Source organism: Monopterus albus, unplaced genomic scaffold, assembly GCF_001952655.1.
Source record: "Monopterus albus unplaced genomic scaffold, M_albus_1.0 scaffold656.1, whole genome shotgun sequence".
Classification (NCBI taxonomy): domain Eukaryota; kingdom Metazoa; phylum Chordata; class Actinopteri; order Synbranchiformes; family Synbranchidae; genus Monopterus; species Monopterus albus.
The window spans coordinates 30,739-45,726 of record NW_018128536.1 but is presented as its reverse complement, the minus strand read 5'-3'; the positions used below and the strand labels follow the sequence as shown (position 1 = coordinate 45,726).

Here is a 14,988-nt window from a genome sequence, read left to right as displayed (position 1 = left end):
TACTTTCGCAAGGCACTGTAGTTTAATATGAAAAAACAATCGTCCCAGTTTAACGTGCTCTACCTTCTTCCTATATTTCGTCGTCCTCTCCTCTCTCATTCTTTCTCCTTCTGCACGTCTACCGCGGGTTCTTTGGATGTTGCAGGGGAGACAGTAACGTGAACGTAGTCGGTCTCAACTTGCTTTTTATTAAACTCCTCCAATGACAGATATCGCCAAGATTACACAGTACTCTCTGTTCTTTTTCTCTGTTTTCCTCTCCTCCCTTCTCTCGTTCCCCCTCTTGTTCTCTCTCACGATACCTCAAGCCTCTAACATTTAAAGGTGCAGAACACATTAAACACCTTAACCTTTACTTGTTACATTTGCATGGGAACTAAAAAGCAGAGAAGAAAAAGCCAAATTTGATCCAGTCCACACAGAACTCCAAAAAATGGACTGGACAGAATTATTGATCCCTTTTCAACATCAGAAATCATTGTACTTCCAGCCTGTGGATGCTCCTTTAATTTGTAATGAAACTCACCTGTAGTAACCACCAGGTGCTGGCAACATAGAAATCCCACTAGCAACCAGTTAAAATGGAGAAAAATGAATTCAGCCTCTGTGTGGTGTGGACCACACTGAGCATGGAGAAGAGAAAGAAGAGCAGAGAATTGTCTGAGGATCTGAGAACCACAATAGTGGAAAAGCTCCACGCCCGTCTCCAGACATTCAGCTGAGCAGAGTACGTGGAGGATAACTCCATGGTGCAACAGTCAGCCAATAACAGACTGGATGTTTGTCAAACAGCTGTTGGACAAGCAGAGCACAGACTAGCCGACGTGACGTCTTCTCTGCGGTCCACTCACTGATGTCCCTGTTGTTTCCTGGTCCCTGTAAACCAGTGATTGTTTTTGTATACTTTGTAATGCTACTGGCTGAGATGTGAAGATGTGGACAGTTACCCAATCATGGTGACAGCCAGCCAGCCAACCAGTGGCTAACTGTAATCCGTGATGAACGTTACTCAGCTCTACATGTTTCAGTAGGTTCCTTTGATGAGAACCACTCTACAGAGGCTGAGGAGCCAAACACAAGAGGATTACAGACATTTAGAGGAGAAGAGGGTGAGGATGTAATGTCCTGAATAATAAAATAACTCCTGTCTGCCCCCCCAGGTCTGATCCTGCTCTTCTACCTGGTCTTCTACCTGTTTCTGACGAGGATGTTTGCTCTCACCATGTACATCATCCTGCTGACACTCAAGGACTACAAACCCACCTGGCAGGACCAGCTTGCCACTCCAGGTTGAGAGAATCACACACACCTGGACAGATGGGACCATTAGGTCTCAGCCAGATCCCCACCACAGATCCAGTCTGGAACCACCAGGACACTGGACAGTTTGATACAGGAACATGTTTGTGAAACTCCCTGACATGACAATGGGACTGAAACAACAGCAGCGAACTGACAGGGTCATGAGTAACATTATTAGTTACAGGTGGTTTCATGTTAAAGCTGCCAGTGCCTTCTGATCACACTAACAGTGTTAATGTCGCTGTAAGCAGCAGTGAACACTAACGTATCAGACCCTGTTTGGAGCTCAGGGCTCACTCTGCTCCACTGGGGGGCTGTGCTGCAGCTGGATAATACAATTCATCCTCCTGTATCAGTCAGTATCAGTGCAGTAACTCTCTGCTGTCCTGCTGCATGATGCCCTGAGCATCAGCTGGTTGTTACTGTGCTGCAGGTCCCAGAGTCTGACACAGAGAGTGGTGTAACAGCGGTGGCAGGCTGAGTAGGCTGAACACTCGTCCTTCTCACGTTAGTAACAGTAACACCAGGCCTGACTGTAACGTGTTGGACGCTAGAGTCCAACACACTTATTGTTCTCTACAAATATCACAGTTCACTGTTGTTCTGTTGACTTTGGAGCATTAGACACAACCGAGACTAAACGGAGAACTTTAGGAAAGATTCAGTAAAGGATTCGTTTGGCTGTGAGATTAGCATATCTTAGGTATTTTACCAATGTGGAACTGGATCCAAAACAAAACCAGAACCTGACCCTACTGTGACTGGCTAACGAGATGATGCTCTTGTCGTGGCGAGAGTGTGATACCGACTACCCCAGCCGGCTGGGTCCCCAAAAGGTACATGGTCTACTGTTCACTGCAGCATGGTCATCCTCTCTCTCCCAGGCTCACTCTTTTTATCAGCTCGGCAGCTGACTATAGCTATCTCCCAACAGCTGGACTTTGTCAGTTTTGACGTCCATAGGCCCCCACCCTTCTCACTCCTCTATTATGGGAACCCTCTACAGCCTGTCCTGAAAAACAGGAAGGTTGACTCCCAACGTTCTGGCAGAGGCCTCACCAAAGAACAGAGGGTTCATCTCTGACCATACTTAGGATTTAACTAGGATTCTAAGTATTAACTATATAACCACTTACATAAGCCCATTGTCCAACTCACATGAACTTAATGAACCCATAACCACTCAGCTCTCCTTCACACAAGCTAATAACAAATAATGTCTATATGAGCTACATGTTCTATATGTTCCATTACATATTTCTTCTGGAATCTGGTTTATTGCTAACCACTACACTCTCATATTTCAGGGATGATGATTCGTCCAAAGGGGAACCAGCTCGAGATCACGTTTTCGTTCTCAGACACTGAGAGCTGGGACAGCTTTGTCCGCAACCTCAACACTGAGAGCTGGGACAGCTTAGTCCGTAACCTCAACACCTTCCTGTCCCATGAGACGCTCGTTAATGATCAGTTTAACTAGTTCATTTAATTATTAAATCCAAGTCCAATGTCACGACCTCTGTCACAGTTTATATATAATCTGTTTCTACCTGTGTGTCTACAGTGTACGACGACAGCTTTCAGATTCAGACCAATGATAACTGTCCTCCAGATCAGTACTTCATTCAGGAGGACAGCGGTGAGGTAAACCTCTCTCTCCCACCCATCTGTCTCTCACCTGCCTGCCTCTGACCTACCCATCTCCCATCCATCTGTCTCTCTCAGCTGTCAGTCTCTCCACAGGTGAGGAACAATCCGAAGCGTTCCTGTTAGTTTAATCGGACGATGTTGGAGAACTGCTCTGGGATTACGGATCGTTTCTATGGTTACAGCTGAGGTCAGCCCTGCATCCTCATCAAACTGAACCGGGTACGTCAACCTGTGAGCTCTAACCCAGATTTTAAACCATGAACATGTTGCACCACTTGTGAGGCAACTGTGCTGGCTGCATCGTCAGCTTCTCCTTTTACCTTTTAAAGTGTTACACGGCCTAGCACCAACATATTTGACCAGTTTAGTCTCTTATTATACTGCACCTCGAAACCTGCGCCTTACATCCGCTGCTCTTCTTGCGGTGCCAGATGCTAGGTTCATGACTATGGGTGATTTTCCAGTGCTGCTGCTTTGGAACAAGCTTCCGAACAATCTAAGGACAGTGGGTCTCATGCACCAACATCTTCCTCAGTGTTTTCTTAAATTTCTTTGCAGGTTATTCTTAAGGAAGATCCTAAGAAAAGTCTCCATCTGATTCATGAACATGTTTTTAAACAGAATTGTTAGCATCATATTGATGAATCCCATGTGTTTGTAAAAGCGCGTGCCGGTTGTTCCTAATTAGAAATGGAAAAAATAGGCAGAAAAATCCAAGAACGCTACGAAAATCTAAATATGGTGGAGCAACGAACTCCAAACTGAAGAAGTTCAGTAGTTATGAAAAGGAGCTGCCATATGTAGTAACATCAGTAGTGGATATAAAATAAAACCAAAAAGAACCACAGGATGCTCTCACTCGTTCAGTAAACACTGTATAAGGAGACGGGAGCACAACTGATGGAGTAAAAAGATATTTGACAAAACAAACGGAAGAGAGACCCTGACAAGTGGAGGACAGGCTGCCCAGAGGAATCTGAGCTGGACCAGCACATCGGGACCGTGCACAGCTATGGGGTGGATCATCAGCTGAGCAGACCTCCATGTGGGCACCCAGGTCCCTTCATCTGCTCTGAGTCTGAGCTCAGATGCTGGACAACCAGATGCTGACACACTGGCTACAATATTCGAGAGACACTTTAAGCAATGAGCAGAAATCAAAAATAAACATGTTTGGCTTTTACCTAACGTGTCTACTAACTCTAAGCTACAAATAATCACTAAAAGTTCAGTTAATTTAAAAACTTTAAAAACAAACAACCAGTTGCTTGCTGTATTTTATTTATATTGTATTATATTGTATTTTTTTTTAGTGTTTATTCATTTTAAAAAACCATAACACTTGTAATGTTTAATGCCAGCGATGTCCAGCAGTGTTACATCACTGGGCTGGTTTCATAGTGTAATTTAACTTATTTTGATTCCATCCTTAGTGTCAAATTGATATTTCATTGTTGTTCTAAATGTACTATGGCTTAAGCAAATTGAAAATATTTTTGTGGACATGTCTGGAATTATGTGTGATTACACACTGACTGTTGTTACATGTTTGAAAGAATAAATAAATCAAGCTCATCCACACATGTTATTGGGGCTTGGTACCCAATCTCCAATTGTGGGGTTGATGATGATATCTCCCCCCTGACCTGTCGTCCTGGCTTCCCCTTGCTGGAGCATTCGTGCTGTATCTCGTCAATCTTTAGTTGTGATAGCAGGTGCTTCTTGCGTATGTTATAGCACTGAGCTACTAGTTGCTTCAATGTTAGTGTAGATGTTGGGTTTCGAAGTGTCCATAGGTCCCACATCTTCCGCATGTAACCCCTCTCACTGGGATTCCAATAGTTCCCTGTTCTCCTCTCTTGTCCATGAATGTCTTGTTCCAGTAGCCCACTTCTCATCAGGTTGCCCTGGTTCCTCAACACCTGACGCGGACCTTGTTGACCTGGGCGACGTCCGAGCCGGTGTGACTCTTATTTTTCCAACTCTCATTATGGATTAGGTAGGCAGATAGGGGGCTCAAACCCCTGACCTTCCGAACCAAAGTCAGTGGTGTTACCCACTGAGCTATCCCATCTGCTCTCTCTCTCGCTATATAAATATATATATATGTATATATATATACACATACACACACACACACACGTTTGTTTTCCCTACTTTGTGAGGCCTGCTGACACAACTTCAGCTTTTGATTTGATCTTACATACAGTAATTATTGAACTTTTCCTTTCATAATTAATCAACATTTTTTCAACTTCCACAATTGTTCAGCATTTCTTCTCATCCATCAGCTATTTCAGCAATTGATTTCAGGTATTTTCAGGGTGATCCTTCAGAATCTCAGCATCCACATGCATTTTCGACAGGAAATGCATTTCTCTAGTCTAATCTGCTGTTTGTCAGTATGTGGTTTATTATGTTAAAGTACGTACCTGGGTTCTCATGGCGGTACAGTTTATCTAATGGGGATTTTATCTGTTATGTTTTTATTAGGAAACTCCAACACGCTGTCTGGCTCAGGCTGAGATGTTTGAGCAAAGTTTTCCAGTATTGGTAAGCTGCTGCTCCTCTGGTCAGGTGTGCAGAGATCTGGTTAGCTTTAATTTTGTATCAGACTATTTCTTCCCTGTCATTTAACCAGGTGTGTAGAAAACTAATGTCAGTACTGACACAGTTCTTTGTCAGTAGTCTGGCTGTGATACAGATGTTTAACTTGCACTGAACAGACGATGCACAGAGAAAAGCCACAGACGCTGATAGAGACATTTACAACCACTGAGACAAATGTTTAAAAACAGATTATGGTCATTACTGGTTAATCTGCTGATTGTTTTCCCTATTAACTGATTGGTCTGTAAAATGTCTGGTAACAGTGGAGCCGCTGTTCTCCACAGGTGATGGAACAGACAGAGCATCTTATTAAACCCAATGTAAATGATTACACATTTATAAGGTCATAGATTACTATGGAAATGACAAACCGTGTGAGGTGAATTAATTATCAAAATAGGCTGATTATCAGGTGATCAATTCATTTAGTAATTGGTTAACTGTAGCTCTAAAATAAAGAGAGTGTGGTATAGAGACCTTCGCTGTGGCTGATCCACACAGAAAGCGAGCGTGACGGACCATGAACCAGACTCACCCCAGATCGTGGCGGTTCGGCCGAGCACCTTGTGTGTTCGTGAGTTCTAGAAGAATTCCCGTCAATCGCTCGAGCTTTTGCGGTCCAACTCCTTGGTGCCGGACATGGTGGTGGTGAGGATGAAGATGGAGGTCCGTCTGAGTGCTCAGATGGCGTGCAATGTTCCCGCTCTGACGACACGAGCCTCAGTAGCCCGCAGACAAACGGTCAGTGTGGGTGTATTGATCTGGCGGATTGATGGTGATTGATGAGGAGAGACAGAGCAGCAGAGAGAGAGACAACCAGGTCACTGCAGTAAACCTCTGCCCCCAACACTGTCTGATGTCACACTGCCCCCAGTCAATCGCAGAGCAGCATCATTAGACGTTTGTTAGGACAAATCCGTTGCTGTGAGGACATGTTGGCCTGTGGTCCAGCTGTTGGAGGATTGAGGTTAGAACCGGTTCAGGTTCAGGCTGGGGTAGCGGTCGGAGCTGGACCTTTAGTTGTGATGGTTAGGGTTAAGGGTTGGGGGCCGGGGAGGCCATATGTCAATGAGGGTCCTCGCAGAGATACAGGCACGACTGTGTGTGTGATGAGTTTATGTGACGGTGAGGACGTTATAATAATCACATTATTATAAATGATTTATGTTGTTTTAATCTCTATATGGAATTCAATGGGTTTTACATTTTCAGAATGGTGACATTTTAACCCAGGTAAAATGATCTGGTCTGTAACAGACTTTCAGCAGAACAAAGACTAGTCTCCCTGGGGGACGGCGCAGAGCTGAAAGGCAGCAGAAACATAGAGTGAGGTCGACTGGAATGAAAACCATCGACTGTGTAAAACAGACGATGCAACAGCTTGCAGAAGTGAAACCAGTTAGAGTCGATCACTCTCCGGTGGCTGCGCTGTATGTTCCAGACACAGGGGGACCCAGCCACCAACTGTGAGGTAGAGATACAGTGCCTTGCGAAAGTATTCAGCCCCCTTGAACTTTGCGACCTTTTGCCACATTTCAGGCTTCAAACATAAAGATATAAAACTGTAATTTTTTGTGAAGAATCAACAACAAGTGGGACACAATCATGAAGTGGAACGAAATTTATTGGATATGTCAAACTTTACAAAGTCAGGGCTAGACCTTACTATTATTATTATTATAGAGGAAAACCCAACAAATCCCCCTGAGCAGCACTTGGCGGCAGCAGGGAGGAAAAACTCCCTTTAACAGAAGAAACCTCCGACAGACCCCGGCTCTAGGTGGGCGGCCTTCTGCCTCGACCGGTTGGGGTGAGTGGATAGAGGGGGGGCAAAAGAAGAAAAGCAACAAGACACAACAAACACAACAACAAACAAACATATTTTGGCTTCACATTTGCCAAGTGGAGGGATGCAGTGACACATCGTCCATTTTATATAGTCTGTGATGAAAACCGGTCCCGTCTCAGTGACGTGAACACAGACATGAAACACATTCATCGGGTTCAGTGTGATGTCCACTTCCTGAGGATGACATCATCTCTGACGTCCCTCCACAATAAACCTCCATAAATCCACCTAGAAACCAGAGGAGAGGACGCTGCAGAACCTGCCTGAGAATCCTCCTGTTTCTAAGTCTTACAGTGATCCAGGGACAGTTGTGTGTACGTCCACAGGGACATGGCACACAGGCACTGCTCAGTCTGCTGCTGGTAGTGGGGACAGTGACCATGTGGACTGATACAGGGTATAAATCCTGTTACTGTGTTGCATTGCTCATCTGTAGTACTCCTAAAATACTACACAGTGTGTACTAACGGTCTGAGAACTGACCTGTCTACCTGTCTGTCTCTCCAGGTGATCGGCATGTTTCCAGGGAAGGACAGTCAGTCTCCTTATGTCACCTGTGGAGCCAAGGTCAGAACCAGTCTGCCTGTCTGTACCTGTGTGTGTCTCATGTGTTGTGTCCATCCTGAGAGGTACAAAGATGTCTGGGTAAGACCAGTAGATCCGGAGAATGCAGACCCTGTAACACAGATCCAGAGTTAGACCAGAGTATGTCTCCCCTCCGCCTCACAGCTGACTAAACACAGTTTCACTTGAGTTGGAGGATGGACGTTATCCCTGTCAAACCACACAGCAGATCAGAAACAGGCGTGGATCCAGAACCAGACTGATGCAGAACACAAATCTGTGTTCATCTGCATGTCAGTCCATTCTGATTCACTTTCTACAATTTCTGCTGCAAACAGACTTATTGGAGACCGACACAGTGAAAACTGTCTGTGGCTGTCAGTCGTCCACCGACATCTCCCTCTGAACCACAGACTGACACCTCTGATTGAACCGACCTCCAAAACACCACCACTACCAACTGCTCTGAGCATTCATTCTGTCCGAGGGTCCTCACAGGAGGGTCCGGGTTTAACAGGATGAGACTGGCCCTGCTGAAACATGGTCTCTCTCACCCCAAACTCAGACCCAGTACCAGACTGTGGCCTTTTCCACGCCGCATCATTCTCTGTGGCGTTCACTGCCCCCTCTGTGCGGAGGGATTTTACATTTTCTCTGCAGGTTATTGATGACTGATCACAACTGAGGTATTGATCAGTGTGTGTGTGCAGAGGGAGGACAGAGATAAGATCGGACCTCTGGCGTATTTTCCTCCTAACGGGACTTTCAACCTCATGTATAACCGGTACTATGGCAAGAAAGCTCAGGTAACTCAGTACACAACACACACACAGTAGATCCAGTTTAGGCAGATCTGACAGACCCATCATAGAAGTTGATCTATGTGAGCAGAAGTGTCAGGTTGATGTTAGATCTAATAAATCTGTTTCAGCAGACTCCTGCTAGCAGAGCTTCCAGCCAGTCGATCCCATGTCAGGGATCTAACAGGGTAAATCATTCCAGATTTACAGAGACATAAAAAAGCCAGAATGGAGTTCACCACTTACCTGAGGAAGCTACAGTCCTTCTGGGAGAATGTCCTGTGGACAGATGAGATTAAAACAGAGCTTTCTGGTCGAGCACATCATTCTGCTGTTCTCAGAAAATGAAATGAGGCCTTCAGAGAAAAGAACACATCCCTACAGTCAAACACAGTGGAGGGTCACTGATGTTCTGGGATTGCTTTGCTGCTTCAGGCACTGGATGTCTTTGACTGTGTGTTATGAAATCTGAAGTCTACCAACAAGTTCTAGGGCACAGTGTCAGAAAGTCTCCATCAGAGGTCATGAGTACAGCAGGACAATGACCCAAAGCAGACTTCAGACAGCACGAGAAATGGTTTCAGACAATGAGCTAGAGAGTTGTGAAGTGGCCAGCAATGAGTCCAGGTCTAAATCCCATAAAGCTCTTGTGGAGAGATCTCAGAAGAGCAGCTGGGAGAAGGAACCCTTCACACCTGAGACCTGGAGCAGCTGGCAGAAGAAGGGTGGTCCAAAGTTGTATGTCCTTCCCTGGAAACATGCCAATCACCTGGAGAGACAGACAGATGTAGTTCTCAGACCGCTTTTTTTAAGAGTACTACAGAGAGATGAAAGAGACTCATTGATGGTTACAGGAAGCAACTAAGTTCAGTTGTTTTGTCCAGTGTGTGCTACCAAATATTAGGTTGAGAGTGTCAGTAATTCTGTCCAGTCCATGTTTGGATTTCTGTGTAAACTGGATCAGATCTGGCTTTTTCTCTGCTTTGTGTGTTGATCCAGTGCAAACAACAGAAATAAACATGAGAATATCAAAGAATCTGTGACTTCAACAGTTTTCTGGGAGAAGTGGTGCATTACCTGACAGAAATACAGGGCTGCCAGTATTTTTGGCCATAACTGTAACTCAAGAAATCAGCAGTGGAAAAATATTGGTACATTTTAATAAATCCAATAAAAGGATGTTTAATTCTGTCAGAGGATCCAGTAGATGCATGTGCGTGTTTAGTGTCTCAGCCACTGATGGCCGTGAAGTTCCTGAACACCTCTCTGAACACAGACATCAACATTGAGTGTAAAATCATCTCTAACACTCTGGCCGCCAGCAGTGACAGGGACAAGTTTGCCGGACGGGTGTCCTTCAAACTGCAGATCGACAAATAGACACAACCCGTAAAACACACATTAAAGCAGCACTGATCCAGATGTTTGAAGAAACAGCACACCTGTTTCCACCTTCATGATGTGTTTAACACACCAACCTGAAACCGACCAATCAGCACACACATGCTCCGATGTCACTGCCACTGAGGATGGCCTGACGATCAACTGATGATCAGTAATGTTCAATCTACATTGAAGACCAAATTATTGCTCACACAGTTGATCAACCATTTTATTTATGTCTCTATTTATTTTGGTTATTTATGCTCATTAATTTGCAATGTTAAAATCATTACAGACCAGAAACAGAGTTTAGAATACAGTCAGTTTACCAGGCGTTTGATTCTGTTAATATAACAAAATTTGATACTGGTACCAATACATAAAAAGTAAACCCATTTACCAGAACCATAAGTTCTGTTATCAGTAAATAAAAGTGTAGAAAGGTATTTTTCAATACATTTTTTGATACTCCGTGGTATTGAAGTAATTCAATCAATGCCATAAAAGTATCGAAGGTTGATACCCGGCACTCTGTCTCTCTCTGATTGGCTGTTCAGAAACCAATTCCATGTTCCTACAGATTTGGGTTTATCAGTCAGTTCAGAAACAGAATGATCAGCAGTGAAATCAGTTCAAAAACTACACTACGAGCAGAAACCAGTTCAGGAAACCATACCAGTTACAACACTAGTGAAAACAACTACACAGTAACAGAAATACTACAGACCAATTCAGAAACTGTGGACCACAAAGCACAAACCGGTTCATAAATAAATCCCAAACCAAACCCAGGACAGTCCAGAATCCTAACTAAAAACTGAGAACCACAAACCAGTTTAGAACTTAGTATATAAACCACATCATAGCTACAGTGCCTTGCGAAAGTATTCGGCCCCCTTGAACTTTGCGACCTTTTGCCACATTTCAGGCTTCAAACATAAAGATATAAAACTGTAATTTTTTGTGAAGAATCAACAACAAGTGGGACACAATCATGAAGTGGAACGAAATTTATTGGATATTTCAAACGTTTTTAACAAATAAAAAACTGAAAAATCGGGCATGCAAATTTATTCAGCCCCCTTAAGTTAATACTTTGTAGCGCCACCTTTTGCTGCGATTACAGCTGTAAGTCGCTTGGGGTATGTCTCTATCAGTTTTGCACATCAAGAGACTGAAATTTTTGCCCATTCCGCCTTGCAAAACAGCTCGAGCTCAGTGAGGTTGGATAGAGAGCGTTTGTGAACAGCAGTTTTCAGTTCTTCCCACAGATTCTCGATTGGATTCAGGTCTGGACTTTGACTTGGCCATTCTAACACCTGGATATGTTTATTTGTGAACCATTCCAATGTAGATTTTGCTTTATGTTTTGGATCATTGTCTTGTTGGAAGACAAATCTCCGTCCCAGTCTCAGGTCTTTTGCAGACTCCATCAGGTTTCCTTCCAAAATGGTCCTGTATTTGGCTCCATCCATCTTCCCATCAATTTTAACCATCTTCCCTGTCCCTGCTGAAGAAAAGCAGGCCCAAACCATGATGCTGCCACCACCATGTTTGACAGTGGGGATGGTGTGTTCAGGGTGATGAGCTGTGTTGCTTTTACGCCAAACATAACATTTTGCATTGTTGCCAAAAAGTTCGATTTTGGTTTCATCTGACCAGAGCACCTTCTTCCACATGTTTGGTGTGTCTCCCAGGTGGCTTGTGGCAAACTTTAAACGACACTTTTTATGGATATCTTTAAGAAATGGCTTTCTTCTTGCCACTCTTCCATAAAGGCCAGATTTGTGCAGTATACGACTGATTGTTGTCCTATGGACAGAGTCTCCCACCTCAGCTGTAGATCTCTGCAGTTCATCCAGAGTGATCATGGGCCTCTTGGCTGCATCTCTGATCAGTCTTCTCCTTGTATGAGCTGAAAGTTTAGAGGGACGGCCAGGTCTTGGTAGATTTGCAGTGGTCTGATACTCCTTCCATTTCAATATTATCGCTTGCACAGTGCTCCTTGGGATGTTTAAAGCTTGGGAAATCTTTTTGTATCCAAATCCGGCTTTAAACTTCTCCACAACAGTATCTCGGACCTGCCTGGTGTGTTCCTTGTTCTTCATGATGCTCTCTGCGCTTTAAACGGACCATTTGTTAAAAACGTTTGAAATATCCAATAAATTTCGTTCCACTTCATGATTGTGTCCCACTTGTTGTTGATTCTTCGCAAAAAATTACAGTTTTATATCTTTATGTTTGAAGCCTGAAATGTGGCAAAAGGTCGCAAAGTTCAAGGGGGCCGAATACTTTCGCAAGGCACTGTATGCACCAGGTTAATAAGTTAGGTTAAATTAAATTTTATTCCAATATGAGGGAATAACAATGTAGCTGCTGGTTGTAGGGACACATTACTAGATAAGGGCCCCACACCCCTCCCACACAGGACTGGGACCCCCAGACTGACAGAGACACAAACTACAATCACAGGTGCATCATGGACTCTGCAGGAACAGGACTCTACTGCTCTGTGGCCAAGAACGCAGCCGCATACAGAAGAAACACTGAGCAACTTTTATAGGAACAACTGAGGCCCATCTTTAAACAGGGCATATGGTTTTCCTTAAAACATCAGTGGCTTAGGTTTTTTTGGTGTTGGGGGCTGCACAGGTCCAAAACCTCTGGAACTAATCTGACACCTGTGGAAACTGGACTCAAACCAAATGATCAAAAGAGATCTGATCCAAACACGGACGTGGAAGGACAGGATTTAATCGGTGTTACTGATCAGACACAGGATCATGAGACTGTTTATTTTATCTGCAAAATTAGAAACAACATCGTGACGCGTTCCTCCCAAAGCTCCACTCTGCCATCAGCCACTGATCCCCAAACTGAAACAGAATAGTTGAACATATATGAGCAGTATTCAGCATATAACCCAACCCTCTGACCTTTCAACAACAAAAAAGTTTCACGGCACAGCCCAGGAACACAAATGTACCTCACGGGACTTTGAACTTCCAGTCCTCTGGACCTGCCTTTAATGTCACAGCTACTCAGCGTACTGTGTGGTGGTATTTTGTACTTTTCTTCTGTTTAAAGTATCTGAGTAGGATGAAATGTATTATTACTGACCTTAAACTCTCAGCAACAGCATGAGCTGTCTGAGTTTAGTCATGTCTTCATCTTCATCAGACCCAGAGCCAGGACCAGATCTCTGGTCCAGCAGGTTTCCTTCATATAATTAACATTTTTCAATCAGTATCTTTGTGATTTGTGCAGTTTTAGGCACAGAACCATTTCTGTTGATCTCACTTTGGATGGTTTCTGCCATGTCTGCCACCGGCAGTGGACGTCAAACTGATCCATACACGTGGGACAGTCAGACCCAGTGGGATTAAAGCTCAGGACCCCCAGAACTGACCTCAAACAGACCTGAGGATAACTAGACCAAACCCAGAATGTGGTGGACAACAAACCAATGCACATTACCCACAAAACCCATGACGAATAACCTGGCGCTCCAACGCTTGGGTCTGCTTCAGTACTAACATGGACCTGAGACCTGCTGCAAAACTGGACCCCACCAGACCTGATTAGACTGGCTCGGGTCCTCAGTCAGGTGGATCTGTGAAGACTTCTATTGTATGTATGATGAGGAAGAAGAAAGTAGACTCCAGACTCCTGTAGAAGCCAGAAACTCTTCTGGACTGAACTTGGGTCTTTAACCAGAACAGTAAGAACTCTACCATCTACTGGTGATAAATACACACCTGCACAGGTTTATAACTGGTTCAGCATTGACAAAGCCCAGCAGGGACAAGATGCTGTAAAGAGTGAGCAAGAGGAATAAGAGGATCAGCAGCAGCTGACTGACATCAGCACCTACCAGGCTGACAGTAACACTGAGTGGTGGGTTAGTGATTAAATACAGAACTGTTAAAGGGAAACTGTCGTGTCAGGATGGACATTTTACACAAAGAGGACATTTGACCACCGGCCCAACGACACTGACACTGTCTTCATGGAGACAGTCTCGGGTCTGTAGTGGTTTATGGTCTTTCCACCACAAGAACTATCTGACCTGGAGCTTCTCATCACCTGAACCTGTAAGAACCAGGTCCAGGTTCTGCCTTGTTCACCAGTGTTTTACAAACCAGAACGTTGCAGATATTCGTCACAGGAAAGGCGACACTGGGACAAAGACGGTCAGCTTTATGTTCTAAAGCTGGTGAATCTTATTTTACATGTAGAGGCATTCCGAGCCCAAGATCAGTGTCAGACCTTATCAGGGTGTATTTTCCTGTAATGCTATCGGCTAACAAAAAGCATCTGTCCCTACCTTTACTGGACTCAGGTTTGTCCTCCTCAGCCTGCTAATGGTGCAGCTCTGCTCTCTGACAGCTGAGCTCTTCAGTGCAGCATATGAGAGAAAATGAAGTGTGAAAATTAACTTGTTTGCACTTCAAGTGATGTAACCAGTCCATTATCCTTCTCTGTCATTATCAAAGCTCAGTGCAAAAAAACCTTCAGCTAGCATCTTTTTATGTTTAGCCAGCACAGCACCGGCCTTCACTTTCAGCAATGGACAAAGGTCATATCAGGCAGATTGTTTACGAGGTAGAAGATGCTTCCTCCCTGGACATCACTTCGGTTCCTATTAAACTTTCATTTATTTCATCATTTATCTCAATCATCTACATAAGATTAACAGTTCTAAATGCAATCCGTGAGTATTTGGTTCAGGCATCTTGTGCTGAGTTTTCAAGCCGGGACATACAGTGGGTACAGAAAGTATTCAGACCCCCTTAAATTTTCACTCTTTGTTATATTGCAGCCATATGC

The 14,988-nt window shown here is 44.2% G+C and overlaps 1 pseudogene; it reads left to right on the top strand.

Annotated features, from left to right (window-relative positions):
- The first annotated feature begins 1,160 nt into the window (after positions 1–1,160).
- Positions 1,161–8,993, top strand: LOC109953395 (sodium/potassium-transporting ATPase subunit beta-2-like; annotated as a pseudogene).
- The last annotated feature ends 5,995 nt before the right edge of the window (positions 8,994–14,988 follow it).